This window comes from Microtus ochrogaster, unplaced genomic scaffold (genome assembly GCF_000317375.1).
Source record: "Microtus ochrogaster isolate Prairie Vole_2 unplaced genomic scaffold, MicOch1.0 UNK38, whole genome shotgun sequence".
NCBI classification, from domain to species: Eukaryota; Metazoa; Chordata; class Mammalia; order Rodentia; family Cricetidae; genus Microtus; species Microtus ochrogaster.
Genome location: NW_004949136.1, coordinates 2,122,062 through 2,138,349, shown reverse-complemented (window position 1 = coordinate 2,138,349; position 16,288 = coordinate 2,122,062). Strand labels below are relative to the sequence as shown.

Sequence of the window (16,288 nt, the reverse complement as noted above, 5' to 3'; positions counted from 1 at the left end):
CAGATGGGCAAAGGGCCTGGGATCATTCAAACTTCCTTTCAGACCCTAGTCACCATCATGCATTCTCTGAAAATCATTGAGAGGAACAGAGACTCAAGTCATGCTTCTAGACGTTTCTGTATTTCTTCTAGAAGTGTCACATTGAGCTGAATCAGTACGTTTCCATATTGCCATTTGACACAGGCTGCAGGAGGCAGGAAGGGGACACCACCACATCTGAACTCAAAGTCTCTCACTTCCTAAGGGACTAGGCAAGATCTCCGACACAGTGAGCCATTTGACACAGGCTTCAGGAGGCAGGAAGGGAGAACCACCATATCCTTGAGCTCAGACTCTCTCACTTCATAAGGGACTGGCCAAGATCTTTGATACAGTGAGCCAACTTGCCTCCTTTCTTCTGCAGGACTGGGATGTCTCAGCCTTTGTCTCTTTCCTAGGCCCCCGCTTGACAAGGAAGGGAGGGTGCTGTGAGCTATGGCTCAGTGGCCCCTGCAGCACACTCCCAAGGTGTGTTGTTTGTGACCTCTTTCTGGTTTTCTTCCCTATGTCACCCTTGCTTTCTGTCTGTCACCTCACAGATTCCCACTCGACAAGACTTTCTATCAGCCCCGGGTATCACTTGTCCCTGTGGACACCAGGGTATCAAAGAGAAAGTTGGCCCATGGTGAGGCCTAGTGCCCACCCGCTTGCTCTGACAGGAGGCAGAGCTCAGTCTCATTCCACTTTGTAGCAGCTCCGCATCCTCCCTAGGAGCCATGCCCATGGTTAGCTTCGGGAGCAACAGGGCCCCTTGAACATTCTGTCCTGGCCCTCCTCAGCAACTTGACTCCAGCATCAGAAGGCATCCTCACGAACTGGCAAAGGGAGCCTGCCTGTTTCCAAGCAGACTCATTCTGTGAACAAGACGCGCCAAGGGCGGCAGTGAGAGCCTGCTTCCAGCTTGGTGGGGAAGGTTGGGACTCTGATCTCACCTGGCAGAGGCCCGAGGCTCTGAGGGCATCCAAAATGTGTGCATGCTGCCTTCCCCATTCACAGCCCACAGAAAACATGCAGGACCTGTCAGAATGCTCTGGAGGGAGGCAGAGAGCTGTTGCACCAGAAAGGGTTCCTGGGAAAGATGGAGGCATAGGTTTGTCTCTAGGAAGGACGCATCAGTCAGTCTGGAGTGGTGTGGGTGTAGGAACCTGCCTGCACACCATTCCCAAGGCCAAGGCCATAGCCACACAAAGTGTGAACTTACCCTTAATTACGTTGACTCTGCCCCAGATACTAGAACCACACACTCAGGAGCCCTGGGTGGAATGCACCCTATTCTGGATCTGTCTCTGATGTGACATGTGCCCTTCCTCTGAGTCTCTCTGGAATCTTCCAAACTGAACCTGGATTGGGGTAGGACACACAGCAGAAGGAAGACAGAGCCCAAGCTGTTACTGGCTGGAAAGTGCTGGGCACCCGAGCTCAGTGTGTCCACACCTTTGAGGAGGCATTCTAGATTCCCCAAAGCCATCCTCAGTGACAGCCTGAGAGCAGCCTGCATTCTGGCTGCAACTGCCCGAGGTTCTGTGGCTTGGAAACCTTTGTACATGGGCTCACACAGTCATACTTCTACATGTGCCCGTAACACATGCATGCTTGTACATGTGTGCATCACACCCACATATTCACCTGCATTTGTGTGTGCCTGTATGTGTTTGCACACACCCTCTTCTGAGGTTCCCCTCGACCCAGGCCCAAGGAGACACTGTGAACCAGGACCTGAACTGTCCAGCATGCAAGACCTGGCTCGGGACCAGATTCTTGGCTGTACTAGCCACTGTGTGCATGTGGGTATGAACAACTGCAACTGTGTGTATGCACGAGTGGATGAAGCAGCAGCTGGTACCAGTGTGTGTGCCTGCTTCAGCGGGCACACAGCTACAGCTTCATGCCGGTGTCTGTGTGCACCTGTGTAAATCATTCTCCGTGCTGCACTCCGGCTCCAGCCTATGTGGTGCCTGTGAGGTGATCTCCCGAGCTCTATTCTGCTGCTGCCATCAGCTCTGGAAACTGTGGCATCTTTTCTTTGGTGCTCTGGTTGAGCCACCCCAGGCTCCAGGCTCCAAGGCCCTGTCCCCCACGTGGGTCCTGACCCCTGGCAGTGCCCCCATCCCGCCCCACTGCCGTAGCCCCATGTCGCCTCAGCCCATCACGGCTGGCTGACAGGCTGGCATTTCCCTTCCTGTTTGGTCTTTTTTCCCCCCTGTCATGTCGACAAGCACAATCGTGTTCCCTGACAGACGGAAATATCAATCCTCAAGAACAGGGACAAAGCAGGTTTTAAACTTTAACGAGGGGCTTTAATGGAAATAAAATGTAAGTTCCCCTTCAGATGGGGGTTTCTGCTTTACCAGAGAAAAAGCACCTTAAATAATAAATCAAGGACGTACGTTTCCATTCTTTTGCATGTGTGAATATTTAAAACATGCAAAAACGTGGGAGACCCATTTACCGGAACAAAAGGAAACACTTATTTACCCATGAAAATTAATAAATAAAGGGAAGGTGTACGGCTGTGGAACGTGGGCAAAGGTGCTTAATGCAGGCATCTGGGCAGTTGTGAGTGGCTGCCACTGGGGGGAGGGGCTGGGGTGGGAGTTGGCAGGGGGGCTGGGGGACTCTGTCCCTGTCTCCTTATATGTTATGTACTGTTTGCAGACTTTTTCTTTATGGGGTGCTAGGGGAGGCACCCAGGACCCCATGAATACCAGGTATGTTCTACTACTGAGCTCCACTCCTAGCCCTGATCCAGATTCCCAACCTGCTCTTTCCATCCCAGAATCCTTCATTTCAGGAACACCTGTGTCTCCTCTGTACACTAGCATTGGAGTTCAGCCACTGGGGTGGAGTGGGGAGTCCTGGGCTCTTGGAACCTGCAGTGCTTAGTGGCAGAGATTTGTTGCCTCGGTCCCAGAGTCCAAGCACCTAAGCTTGGACTGGGGTTCTGCTTGCCATGGAGGACCCTTCCTGCTCCTCCACCTCAGAGGGACTTCAGTGGGCCTCAGCTGAAGCTGTACTTCTCTGGTCTTTCATTTTCTAATACAGACACCAGTCCCTGAGGTGGGGCCCCTGATGCTTCATCATCCTGGTTTGATCATATCTGCAAAGAAGACCCCTCACTTCCAAATAACTTGTCCTTCTCAGGTCAAGACTTCCAAAGTCTGGATCAATGGCAGGTGCTGCAAACCTCAGAGTCTGTCCGAGCAGGATATGAGTCAAAACCATGGCTACCATGGAGCCCCGTCCACAGCTTCCCCTTTGCTGATCCCACAAAGGACAGTGCCTGAAAGCCAGGTGTCCTCCACCCCAGTCTCTTTACTAAGCCCTATTTCCTATCATTTTTTAAAAATGCATGGAGTCCTGTATTGTTGGGACACAGGAGAGAGAAACTGGGAGATTTAATGAGATTTAGGAGAATAGTGTTTAAAACCTTACCACACATTTTGTTATTTTTGCGCATTGCTGGCCCTTCCTGTTTCAAGTATGTGGGGCTCTGGCTCACATGAGAAGACATTTTATACAGACTAAATATGTTCAGCTTCTTAGGACTTTGTCTTTAGTGAGAACTGTGATTTGGAACAGGAGCAGAGGACAGGGAAGCAACTGGAGTGGGTAAGTAGGGCCATGCCCCCGAGCAGGGAACAGCGGACTAACGGATCCACGGGTCTTCTTTATCCTACAAAGATGGTTGTCACAGCAACCTGGCCTGTGCTCATCCACCTTCATGGTTGTTGAAGGTGAGCAAGAGGCTGAGCCCAGACACTTCTAGAAGAGAGATGCACCTGGTTCAGTCATGGCGAGGAACTTCCTGGGACTTCCTGGCAAGATTGCAGAAGGCAGCAGCATCTCAGGCTGCCTCTGTGGGCCGTAGCTGCTGGTGATGCTGTTTTCAGGATGTTACCTTTCCATCTGCCTTGTATCTTATTGCACCTGCTTGACTGAAGCCTGGGGCAGGTAGGAGCGTGGCTCAGGAAGGCTAAGGCCTCACCAGATGTCCGAGCTGGGACAAAAACCGTGCTTCTGCTCCCATCTCAGGCCTTGGGCCCAAGACACCCTCTCTTGCTTTCCCTATGGTCCCTGGTCCCTGAGGCTGGTCACCTGTGCATCACTGCCCAGATTTATGCAAGGCCAGCATTGCTTTTTAATGACAATTCCCTCCACTTACCCACCTTGGCGGTTTCATGAGTGACCGCTCAATTATTCATGCCTTGCCCACCCTGGGATTAAGACGCAGTGGGAGGGTGCAGAGCCTGGGGCATGCTTTTTGAGGTTGGCGAATTAAATTTTAAACTAAGCCACTTGGGTGGCCAACCTGAGGTACGCCTCTCTTGCCCTGTTTGTCAAGGGAGGCGGCAGTTACTGTTCCCTGTGGTTGAGGACCACTGGGGAGCATCCTAGATAGAGCAGAAACAGGTTCCACGTGGATGGCAGTTCCTGGATGACAGCTTGACTGGCCACAACTGCTCTCCCAGGATCGCTGAGTTCAGGTCCTCGTGAAGAATCTGGAAAGAGCCCAAGAGTAAGAGGTTGACAGCTTACACGCAGAGAAACTGAGTCACATCCGGATGCTTTCCCTCTGTTCCTGAGCCCCTCTTCAGACCCCTGGCTCCTGGGCCAGCCCCTCCTTCTGATTGTTGGAGAAGTGTTTCTGCAGGCGGCCAGGGTCTTGCAGACAGCGGCCGAGCTCCTGGGATGGCAGCTTGCAAGCCCAGACCGTTCTCATTAAGGCCAGAGAGGACCCTGTGAAATCATAATACTAACAACATCATTTATTTCAGCAGCGTTGGGGCAAAACGGCTTTACAATGGTGTTTTATGTGCTACATGTGCACCATAAATATTTCCATAAAAACATGCATTAAAATATAAAAGTGGGCCCCAAAATATCAAAAGTCGGGAGGGAGAAAACCCACAGCAAAGCCTGTGTAACCACCGGCTTAGGGCTTAGTGAGCAGCTGCAGCAGGCTCCCTGTGGGTGGGGAGCCAGCGGCAGCACCCCTGCCCACCTTCCACGGCTGACAAGGGCGGTAAGCCCCTGCCGTGCTCAGACCTCTGCCTACATAATCGAGGGTCTGCAGAGGCACATGCAGTGTATAAAGACATGGACCCCTGACACTGGGGATACATGTAGCTTCTCTTGTTATCCCCAAAGCACCCACTGCATCCCAGCTGTGCCCAGCCAAGCCCCACTGTTGTGGTGGACCTGCAACTCTGGGGTCATGGATTGACCAATTGTGGCAGCCTGCCCTAAAGCCTCAAACCTGCAGGTCAGACAGGATGGTTACAGACAGTGGTGTGTTAGCACTTGGTTACCTAGTCTGAGAACAACCTTACGATGGAGTTAGGAGCTGGGGTGTTGAGCATTTTGCTCAAGGTCACATACTCAGGAAGGGAGGTTGGCTTTGAAGCTCGCTGCCTAGCTCCCAAACCTCAAGGCCTCCACCCCCAAACTCCTATTATTTACCAGAGGCTCAGAGGTCTCCTTACAGCCACATGTCAAGTCAGAGGCCTCCTGACTTTTCCCTCCCAAGGTACCCAGAGTAGCTCCTCTCTAAACCCCAAGGAGGTCTTTGGAATCTGACCCAAGGGACAGTGCCCATTCTTGGTCAAATGCCATCCTGGAACCGAAGGAAGACTCTGTTCTGAAACTTCTGGCCCCTGAAACCTTCTGTCTTTGTGCCTCTCATTGTCCCCATGAACACAACTGAATAAGGGGAATATCATCTGTGGCAGCCCAAGGCAGGGCTCTTTTATTCTTGGTTTTTGAGACAGGATTTCTCCATGTAGCTTTGGACCCTGTCCTGGAACTCACTCTGTAGACCAGGCTGGCCTCAAACTCACAGAGATCCACCTGCCTCTGCCTCCAGAGTGATGCAACCCCAACTCCCAGCCCAAGGCGGGACTCTTTACCCACAGTCCTTAGCAGGCCCACAGACACCGGCCAACCCTTTCTCTCAGTCCATGGCTTAGCCTTGTCAGTGGAGAGCTGAGGTCATCTTTGCTAACTGAAGGCTGTTTTTTATCTTTGGGGCGCACTGACTGCACATTAACCTATTGCTATTTTAGTCAGCGATTGTGACCCGCCATTACCAGCCTGTTCCTCTGGCAGCGGCTTAGCTGCTCAGGCTGCGCTGCGGCCTGGCAGGAATTCTGTTCCTGCAGGCACCAGCTCTGTCATTGCCAGTAAAGGTAGCTTTAACAAAATCTCTATTGTTCTATTTACAAATAAGACTTGAGATTCAAAGGCTGGGGTGAAGACCTGCTAGCTCAGAGAGGTTAGCAACTAGCTAACCTTCTCACCTTGCTGGCATCTCTCAAAAAGCTCATACTTCCACTCTGCCAAAACAAATAAACAAAACAACCATGTCACTCAGTCTCTCCCAGATGCCCTCTGAGGCTCTATGATGGCTTCCTATCAACTAGTTGCTAACTCAGCCTCCTGACCCAAGGTTAATTTTTATTGAATTAACACAAATGCAGACTCAGGGTTCACAGTGTGATTGAATAGCCCCCATCAGGAGACTAGGGAGGAGCAGGGAGAGTGAGGGGTCAATGCTGCAAGAGCCCAGCTCTGTGTCCTGAGGACGTGGTAGGTCATGTTGGAGTGGTTACAGACACAGATGCCACTAGGCTTTGTTGGGTGGTGCCATAGTTTGGGGATCTAAAAACTCTTTTAAAAACCATTTTGGAATGTGTCTATGTTTGGAGTCTCACAGTTGAGTGTTCAGGTCACCCAGGCTTTGGGGTGTCCTCTGAGGCTTTGGGGTACCCTCCCATTGCCTTCTCACCTTATGCGTGTGATGTGGGTGCTGAACTCTAGGTTACATGGAGGACACTCAGGAACCAGGACACCTCAGAGCAGGGGCCCCAGACTCTTCTACCCTGGTCCAGGTCTGGGAACTGAGCTAGCACCCAGAAAGCCTCAGTGCCCAGCACCCCCTGGTGGTAAAGATCTTCCAATGCAGCTGCCAGTTTCATCTTGGGTGCAGACCCATCCAATTCAGGACCCCAACCCTGTCCTTCTTCTGGAACCCATCTTCCCTGGTGTCTTGCAAGTTCCAGGATATGATAGTGGAGCTCATGGTGGAGGGGATGGGTGCACCTGAAAACACAGAATGTAACAATCACGTTTCAATCCAGACTGGAAAGGAATGATATTTGGGTATAAATATGTCTATGCCATAGCTAAAAAATTGAGGATATACCAACAATTTAACAAGCAGCCTACACACGAGAGAGAGAGAGAGAGAGAGAGAGAGAGAGAGAGAGAGACAGAGACAGAGACAGAGACAGAGAGAGGCAGAGATTTGGAATTTTTAAAAGATTTATTTATTTTCTCTTATGTGCATGATTGCTTTTGCTTGCATGTGTATATTTGTGCACCATCTGGAGGTTGGAAGAGGGCACTGGAGCCCCTGGGATGGAGTTGCAGACGGCTTTGAGCTACCATGTGGGCACTGGGTACTGAACTTGGTCCTCTTGAACTTTCCACTGTAGCATGTCCTTACTCGGGGCTTGGACCACAGTGTGTTTGCTTTGCAATTTTTGTCTTTGTTCTCTACCTGTGTCTGCTTACTGCAAAGTTCGCATGGTCTCTAAAGTCCCTCTCCACAGAGCTTTCTAAGCTCTACTCCAAAACCAAAAGGAAACATGCTCCTCCCTGCATCTCAAGGTCAGTTACTGCAAGGGACTGAGGCACACAGAATTTTCCATCGACAGTTCAGGCCCACAGTCAGGGCCATGAAGATGAAGGTGGCAAGATGACCCCAGAATGACCTTGTCCTTTTCCCAACGGCACAGGGTTGAAGTTAAGGATCTTGGGGTGGGGAGGCCAGACTGAGTCACCTGGGCCTCGTATGACAACGTGGTCAAGTTGGATGGAGGCTGCAGGACCCAGGAGGGGAGTGTAGAACCCAGCTGGAGGGAGGCTGAAGCAGCTCTTTATCTGGAAAGGGTTGAGAGCCAGGAGGGTGCCCAGGCAGCATAAGGGCTCCCAGTTACCAGGGCTGGGTTCTCTTTGAGCCTGGGCCTGTCTGACCCTGTGCTGGATGAAGACCACATGGAGCCCAAGGCTCTGATGTCACCCTACTGTGTGAAGACCCATCATGCTTTCTGTTGGGTGCTGAGAAGTCCCTGGGTCACTCTAGGTCTGCCCTATGCCTAGGAAAAGCAGGGAATCTCTAACCCGCCACATGTACCTGCTGGTCCAGGAGTCCTTTGGGGTCTGGTCTTTGGGCTAGTTGTGCTGGATGTTTTGGCCCTATGTGTGTGCTGTGGTGGTAGTGGATCAGCAGTGCGTGGGCCCCACCATGAGGCAGAGCCATGCTGAGCTCCGTTGAGGTCAGGCATGCTTCTTTGTTCTGTCTACACAGGATGAAGCCTCTCCACGGCTTACCTCAGCAGAGACTCGGTGTGGCTCCAAATTCCTCCAAACTATTGGGGATAAGAAAGTGACATGAGGCCTGATGTTACAACAACGTATGTTGCAGACACATTTTGTGTAGTTTGGTGGGGTGGTATGTGGTTCTACCGCGTTATGAGCGGGAGCCGGATGCCAGCTAGCTTTCCAAGCTTCAGGAATGCCTGGGCCCTTCTGACTCCCCAGAACGACTGAGTGGAGCCAGCCATGAATGTCCTGGGACAGAGTCTGTCTTCTCTGAGATGGGAGCAGAGGCATCAGCAGGCTGTGTTCCGCACATCTGACAGGAAGGCTGTGAGGGACATCTAGCCCTTACTCTTGCAACCCACTGGTTGACTCCTGGAGGCAGCAGCACAGGCCCCAGACGGCTCCACGTTCCTAGTGGTCAGTGAAATTCCTTATCTACATGGGGTCCTTATCTACATTGGGGCCCCCGTAAAACCATTTCTACAGGAGCACATCAGAATGAAGGCCTCTCACAGTGAAGTGCTTGGACTTGGGGGGTTAGAGAAGCCCAGGCTTCTCACAGTGGTGTGCTTGGACTTGGGGGTCAGAGGAGCCCAGGCCTCTCATAGTGGTGTGCTTGGACTTGGGGGGTCAGAGAAGCCCAGGCTTCTCACAGTGGTGTGCTTGGACTTGGGGGTCAGAGGAGCCCAGGCCTCTCATAGTGGTGTGCTTGGACTTGAGGGTCAGAGGAGCCCAGGCCTCTCACGGAGACGTGCTTGGACTTGGGGGATCTTCTGTTAGGAAGAGTTTAGAGAAGTGGCTGGCTGACCCCACTATGAGGCAGCCCCTCCTTTTCAGGGTTTGGGGGACGTGTTGAGCATTGTGTACCTGGCATGGTCCTGATTACAGGAGCAGGAGTTGAGGCCACCACTGAGCTGGTCAGTATGTGGGTTGGGCAAAGGACAGGGGTGTGGGAACTCCCTGCTCCAATGGTAGCATCTCTTCCTGTGGCTTTGCATATGGGAGACTGGTGTGGGGGATGGCCATGCCCATCCACAGGGAAAATTCATGCTTTGCTTTGGATCATTTTACTCTAACATAGGGATTATATAGCAGAAATGTCCTCACCTAACGCCATAGGAAGAGCGAATCATGCCCACAGGTGAGATCAGGAGGCCAGCCCCAGCTCAATTGGAGGATTCCAACACCATGGATGGGCCCCATTTGCCAGGAAGTGGTTCCCCTGTCCCTCGATGTATGCGTGTGTATATGCATGTGAGCATGCATCGGCTATATGTGAAGGTCAGCAGACAGCCAATTGGTTCTTTCCATGCACCATGTGGGGATGGAACTCAATCTTGATAGCAAACACCCACCTATTAAGCCATCTCAAAGGTTCCATGATGGGAAGAATGCATAGAGGATGACCATGGTTTCAAATTTAGCTAGAGATCTCAACCTCTTTGGGGCTGTCTGCACTCCAATCCAGACATCCTGCCGGCAACCGCTAACTAAAAGCTAGCCCAGGTGCACAGGTCCTTGGCCACACAGCGCTACACCCCCAGTGGCCTCCCCAGCTGGAAGCCGCATGCTCCTGGCAGCCTCTGCACACCCCGGCAGCAGCGATTCTCCACGCTGCATAAACCCCTCAGAGCTGCAGCTTCGCAGCTTGTTTTACGGCAACCGCGGTGTCGACGTTCGTGTGCTTTGAAACATTTAAGCAATGACAGTTTAGAGCCTCAGATCTTTACGGTTTGGAAGACCGAATCCTCTGCTCATGTTGCAGGCCAAATGGGCGCATTAGAGTCTAGAAAACCCCATTGTGTTAGAACGGCAGAGAATGCCCTGGGAAGACAGCACCCAAATCACTCCAAGATGTTTGGGGCTTCGGGTTTGCTGCTCTCTATGGAAACATGTTGGTGTTCTCGGGCGTGGAGTCAAAACACACAGAAAAGGGCTATTTTTAGATGAGCGCATTTGCAGTGAAGCCGCCTGCTCCCAGAGCCTGCGGAGGGCATGGGGATGCTGTGCCCTGCTGGACACGGACATGGGCGCGGTCCCTGGCTGATCCTTAAGTGACATTTTGGTGCCTCCTCGATGTTAGGAGGGCCACACAACTGGCTTAGTTCTACAATGGCAAGATGGATGCTTGAGGGTAGGTGGAGAGGCTGTGCCGGCAGCCATGTCCTGTATGGAGCATCCCAAATACCCAGGACACACAAGGTGGGGTGGAGGGTCTGTGCACCCCAGGGCTCTGCTCCGTGAAGATGTGCTGCTCTTAGAAGCAGCCAGGTGTGGTCCACCTTCTCAACCGTTCTCTTTCGACACTTGAGTCTGCTCCCTCACCGGCTCATGCTGTCAGCCACTTGCTTCTCTTCTCACCTGAGGCCAGGTCCTGCTGATCAAGCTGGCATGTCCAGGTGGATGCAGATGTGGGTACTGCCTGGTCCATGCCCCCTGTGGTGCACAGCGGGGCCTCTCCGGTGAAGAGCCGGGGAAGGGGGCAGGAAAACTCTGCCGGGTCTCCTGCTAATGCCTGGCTATGCCCTTGTGAGAAAGACCCTGTTTCTACTCCTAAACAGAACAAACGGAATGAAAAGCATGGTGAGTGTGAATACAGACCCCCCAGCTGGCTCCTTGGAACCACCGCGGCTTTAATTTCTATGGTGATTAATTTAAGCACTGCTACAAGGACTGAAGGCTGGCACAAAGTTGCGCTGCTGGGCAGAGGTGGGCAATGTTGCTGCCACTGGGTATCAGGAGCACGGCGTGGGGTAGAGGCGTCCTGCTCCGCCTCTGACCTCTGAGTTGCCACCTGCTCCTTCTTAACCGGTATCAAGGAGGATTCCAGAGAATCACACTTCTGTCAGTTGCTCAGCTACTCATAACAGATGTCTGTTGTTCAAACTAGAAGCCCCACATGCCATGGACTCCTTGTCAGGTCTCCTGCTCAGAGCTTCCGGGTCACCTCTCTTCCAGCCACCATGGCTGTGTATCTTTCTGACTCAGGAAAGGCATTTCCAAGGAGGAGCCTGACACTCTTCAGAGCTGGGGTACACTGCACATCCCCTCCCGATGGTGTGGACAGCCCCAAAAGGGGCCAAGGAGGGACCTTGCTTTGGAAGTATTCTATTCCAGTCTAGATTAAAGTCACAGTGCGACTTTGGGTGGAAGCCTTCTCCCCAGCCTGAGTCGTGAACAGTTGTGGGAAGAAATGTCTGTGTATACAGGGTCTGTCCTGGCTGCGGGGATGAGGCAGGGACAGGTTTCACGTCAGTAAAAGAGGGCCTGGAGATGTCCAGCGGGGAAGGTCAAGGAGATGCTTAATAATTTAAGGTCCATATGTTAGTGTTTTTAGAGGCCACAACCTCCCACCACCCAGAGGGCTCATTCTCTAGAAATTGCTACTCATGGCCCCGAAGGCAGGGACACATCAGGTGTCACTCCAGGCTCTCCCGCAAGGAGCCAGCCTCCTTGGCATGTAAGCATGTAAGACTTTCCAGAACTTTACACGGTCATCTTCCCGTGTGCTGGTGTCCCACCTCGCTCAGCTCATTTTCCACACCATTCCTGCTCTAAAGACCCTTTCCCCAAGATTCCAGGGGTGAGGGCTTTGCCACGCTCTGTCGGAGGAAAGAGTCAGCTGCACCAATGGGGCACGTATTTGACATATGGTCAGGCTGAAGTTACCTGCTGTCTCTGTATCTAACAGTCAAACCTAGGCAATCCCTCATGTTTCTTGGATGAATCATGCCCTCTCTCTCCCAGAGCCCGGGTCAGAGTCCTTTCCCTCTCAGGGTACGGTAAGGCCCCAAGGAGGGACGGCTTGCACGGAAAGACCATAGGCTCAGTAGGGTCATTAGAGCCATATTGGCACAATAGCTCAGTGAGGGAGGAGAGCCCTCTCTCTGGAAAGAGCTGTGGGGTTTGCCTTCGCTACATGCCTGGGTGTGTACACTTGTGCTCACATATGTCTTGGCATGCATGTCTGCATACTCAGGGGTTGCAGAGTTTTTGGAGGCACACCCTAAGGGGATGTGACCCTCACACGTTTGGGGTGGGTGACGAAGGAACCAGGTCCCATGGGCTTCTGGCTATTTCTTAAGCAAAACACAGGAATCCAGATACAAAGGCAGTGAGAAGAAAAGGTGAGGAACCACAGGGAGAACACGGCCATAGTAGGGGTTTTTATCTCCCGTGCCCTCCTGAGCCTGAGCCTACAGTACACAGGGGACCCTTAGGTAGACAAAGATGAGTGGGCCTGGGGCCCCAGTGACCATGCCACAGTGGGTGTGTGTGGAGCCTTTGCAGGGGGGTTGTCACCCCCACTGGGCCCAGCCAGAAGGTTGGGAAGTGTCAGCACCAGGCACAGTTTTTAGCTGAAAACCTCGGATTTATTGACTTTCTTCCAGAAGCCAGTGCGTCTGTTATTTATGCTACTTTGATCTAAAAAGCTGTTTGTTTACCGCCTTATTGGGCTGTAAATTCCCCATAAGCAGGCGTGATATTTTTACGGCACTCAGTAAGGATCCTCTGGCGAGTACACGGAGAGCGCCAAAGGCTTTGCTACTACGCCATCTGTCTTCCCTTGCACACAGGAGTCTCCTCTCCTAGGCTCTCTGCCCATCATCTGGACACACCAGCTTGCAGATGTGTCTCTGCAGAACATCTGTGGGGTCTGCGCCGCCCCCATGGAGCCCTGTGGTCCGGGCCACCTCTGTGCCATCCTGGGAAGGGTTGTCAGGGGCCTGGATTTGGCTCCTGGGCAGCTCTGATGCAAGGACCTTGTGTGGACACTCAGTCTGAGTGTGGACTTGGGATGGGACCATCTCTGGGATCCTTGCAGGTGTGGAGTGGGACACGTGCCACCCAGATGGTCGCTGGCTTCCAGCTCACAGGGGTCTTCTTTATCCTCAGTGGGGTTTAACTGGGAGCATAGAGACCAGCTGAACAGCAGGCAGACTTCAGCTGCTGCGGTGCCAGACATGGCTGCTGATTGAGTATAGAGCAATGAACAGAGACCAGCACCCCAGACAGGGACACAAGAGAGATCGTCAAAGTGCAGTGATACACTTAGTCGAGCATATTCCTGTGGGTCTTCTGTGTCTTCAGCATCAGGTGTGCTTCCGCTATGCTTGGGGAAACCGAGGCACAGGTACGGCATCTAACTTGACTGCCAAGAATCAAGGAACATGGTCTCCAGCTGGCTCATCTGCTTCTGGGTCCTCACATGATCACCACTTGAAGCCAATGGGGATGTACCTACCTACAGGGTCACCTCTGGTTGAGTGCAGAGAGAAAAACAAGATGGTCAGGTGGTGGGCGTGAGCAGTGGCATAGAGGGCGCTGGTAACAGAGGCAGAGATGAACTCAGGTGGTAGGCTTTAGGAAAAGAGCTGACCTGGGAAGGAAGGCCCTGAAAGGGGAGACGCAGAGGATGCTGCTTCCCCAGTGCCTGAGCAAACACTGGCTGGCTAGGTTGAAGGCAGCTTGGGTGTTGGCCCCAAAGGGCACAGCGAGAATTGGACGGGGAGGATGCTAATTGGATTGGTCAACAGCATCAGCTCCTGAGTTACCAGGACAAGAAGACAGAAAAAGAGGGGTGCAATGGGCTTCCAGGGAAGGCAGAACCTTCTCCCCATTCCCTGCTCACTTCATGAGGCTCTCAGAAACTTCACATGTATCATGGAGTCCCAGGACCCTGTTACACAAAGAGATCTTCCCCTCTCATCTCTAGGCCTCTGATCTCCCTCAGACTCCTCAAGAGTGGTCACCGTCTCCAAAGTCACTGTGTGAAATCCGTGAGCATCAGGACAGAGAAAGCGGCAGCAGATTCTGTAGCAACTGAGGTGGGGTATGAACTGGGTAGGGCTTGATCTCGGTGAAGAACCCCTCTGTGTGTTGGAGGCTGGATTCCACGTTTGACCTTCTGCAGGAGGTTAAGCCACGCTGGGCCCTGGAGGATTTTTCCTTCGGCTTTTATGCTTGAAGATTTTCAGGTAGAAAATAAGGATAAACCTAATACTGGGTCATGAAAAGCATTTATAGCCTGGGCAACCCATCTGTGTCTGTGATCTCCTGGACCCGAGCCGGGAGAGCGCACACTCGTTACCCACGGGCTCGCGTCGGCCGGGCTTGGCCCCGACCTGTCATCAGCTTTCAGGAAACTGGACCCAAAGAATAAGTATCAGGTGACCTGCTAATGTCGGAAGAAACGCGAGGAACATGCCCAGGGTCTCCGTTTTATTGCTGCTCTTGAAGTCAGAATTGGCGATTGTAACCTAACGCCAGCCTCCGCAACGTGTTTTCAGTATTGTTGGGGTAATTGAAAGTCCAGGCCAGTCTGGCTATTAGGACTCTGAGCAGCTGCAGCCCTCGCTGGCCCCTGGCAGGAGGAGCCCACAGGATCCTGCCGGGTCCCACAGCTACCATGGCACTCAAAATCAGGGCCCCTCACAGTCATGTGTCATCACCATGGCTCTATTGGACAGACACGAATGGCTGGGCGCTATACTGGGCCTCCTGTGTGGACTTGGACTGGGGGCTCCCTCTGGGTTTGTTTTCTTCTCAGATCAGGAAACCCAAGTTGGATTTTGATGCCCAGGCTTTTGATGCCCAGGGGACTTCTTTGGCTCCTGTTATGGATGGGACTGTGTCCCTTAAAATTCTTAACCCTAACCCAAAAATATCTTAAAAGGAGACCTCATTTGAAACTAAAAAGCTGTTGCAAGTGGTCGAGCTAAGATGAAGTCACTACTGTGGGCCCTTGTCCAACATGGCTGATGTCCTCCTATAAAGTAAAGATGTAGACACAGGAAGAGACACACAGGGGCATGTGGCTCAGCGGCTGTATGGCCAGCAAAGCTCTGGGAGCTGAGACAGGCCTGGAGCATATGTCCCCTTGCAGTGTAGGAAGGGGTCAGCCCCGCCTGTACCTCCTCAGACACCCAATCCCCCAGAGCTGGGAGAAGAGAACATGTCCCATTCCGGCTGCTGGTGTATGCCCATAGCACACTCCCAGGAGCCCTCGGTGCCGGCTGCTGTGACCACACTTCAGATCTTCTGGAAAAGTCAGATTCATCCTTGCACTCTGGAAAACACTTGAGTTGTGCTCAGGGCACTGGGAGGAGTGTCCTAATTTAGTGGGACTGGGAATGACCAAGATGGGGGGACAGATGCTCTGGCCCACAGGACAACCAGACTCACCATCCGTAGCCTCCTCCTTGAGGCTGAGCAGGCAGTCACCCCCAAGAGCCAGACAGAAGCTGCAGCACCTGGCGGATGGGTGAGACTCCTCCATAGCGGTGTAGAAAGAGCCAAATCCTGGACCTATGGAGTGGACATCTTTGACATCAGGACCCACCTGCATCTACCTCCAGCTATTCTGGCCTCAGGGCCAATGGTGGCCATGCAGAGAAGTCCCATCCTGACTGTGGACCAAGCATGTGAAGGAACTCATGCTGTAGGCTCGTTGAGTGGAGCCAATGGAGGTCAGGGCAGGAGTTCAGCTTCTTCCAGTTGGAAAACAGTGGTGAGGACATTCATAATGGATACAAAGCCATCCTCACCCCCACCCTAACAGCCACCTGTGGAGGAGAGGAAGCAGGGGAAAAGGATGACGTGGAGACAGAGAAGCTCAGCCCTTGCCACACTCGGTGCTACATAAACACATAGAGGAACCAGAAATCCCTCTGTCTGTGGTACTCAGGATCAAGGTGAAATTAACCTTGCAGGGTTCTTTGAGCCCAAATGACATGGGGACAGTAAGGGTAGATGGCCAAAGGATCCTGGCAATGAGAGCTTCTAGGCCATCCCTGGAGTCCTAGGAGCCCCCATGACATGGAAGTTTTGGATTGTAGCAAAGAAGAGTCCATTGGCAGATGGGCAG

General features: G+C 52.6%; 1 pseudogene; it reads left to right on the top strand.

Moving 5' to 3' along the window:
- The first annotated feature begins 9,552 nt into the window (after positions 1–9,552).
- Positions 9,553–16,288, top strand: part of LOC101991152 — a 67,334-nt pseudogene continuing 60,598 nt past the window's right edge.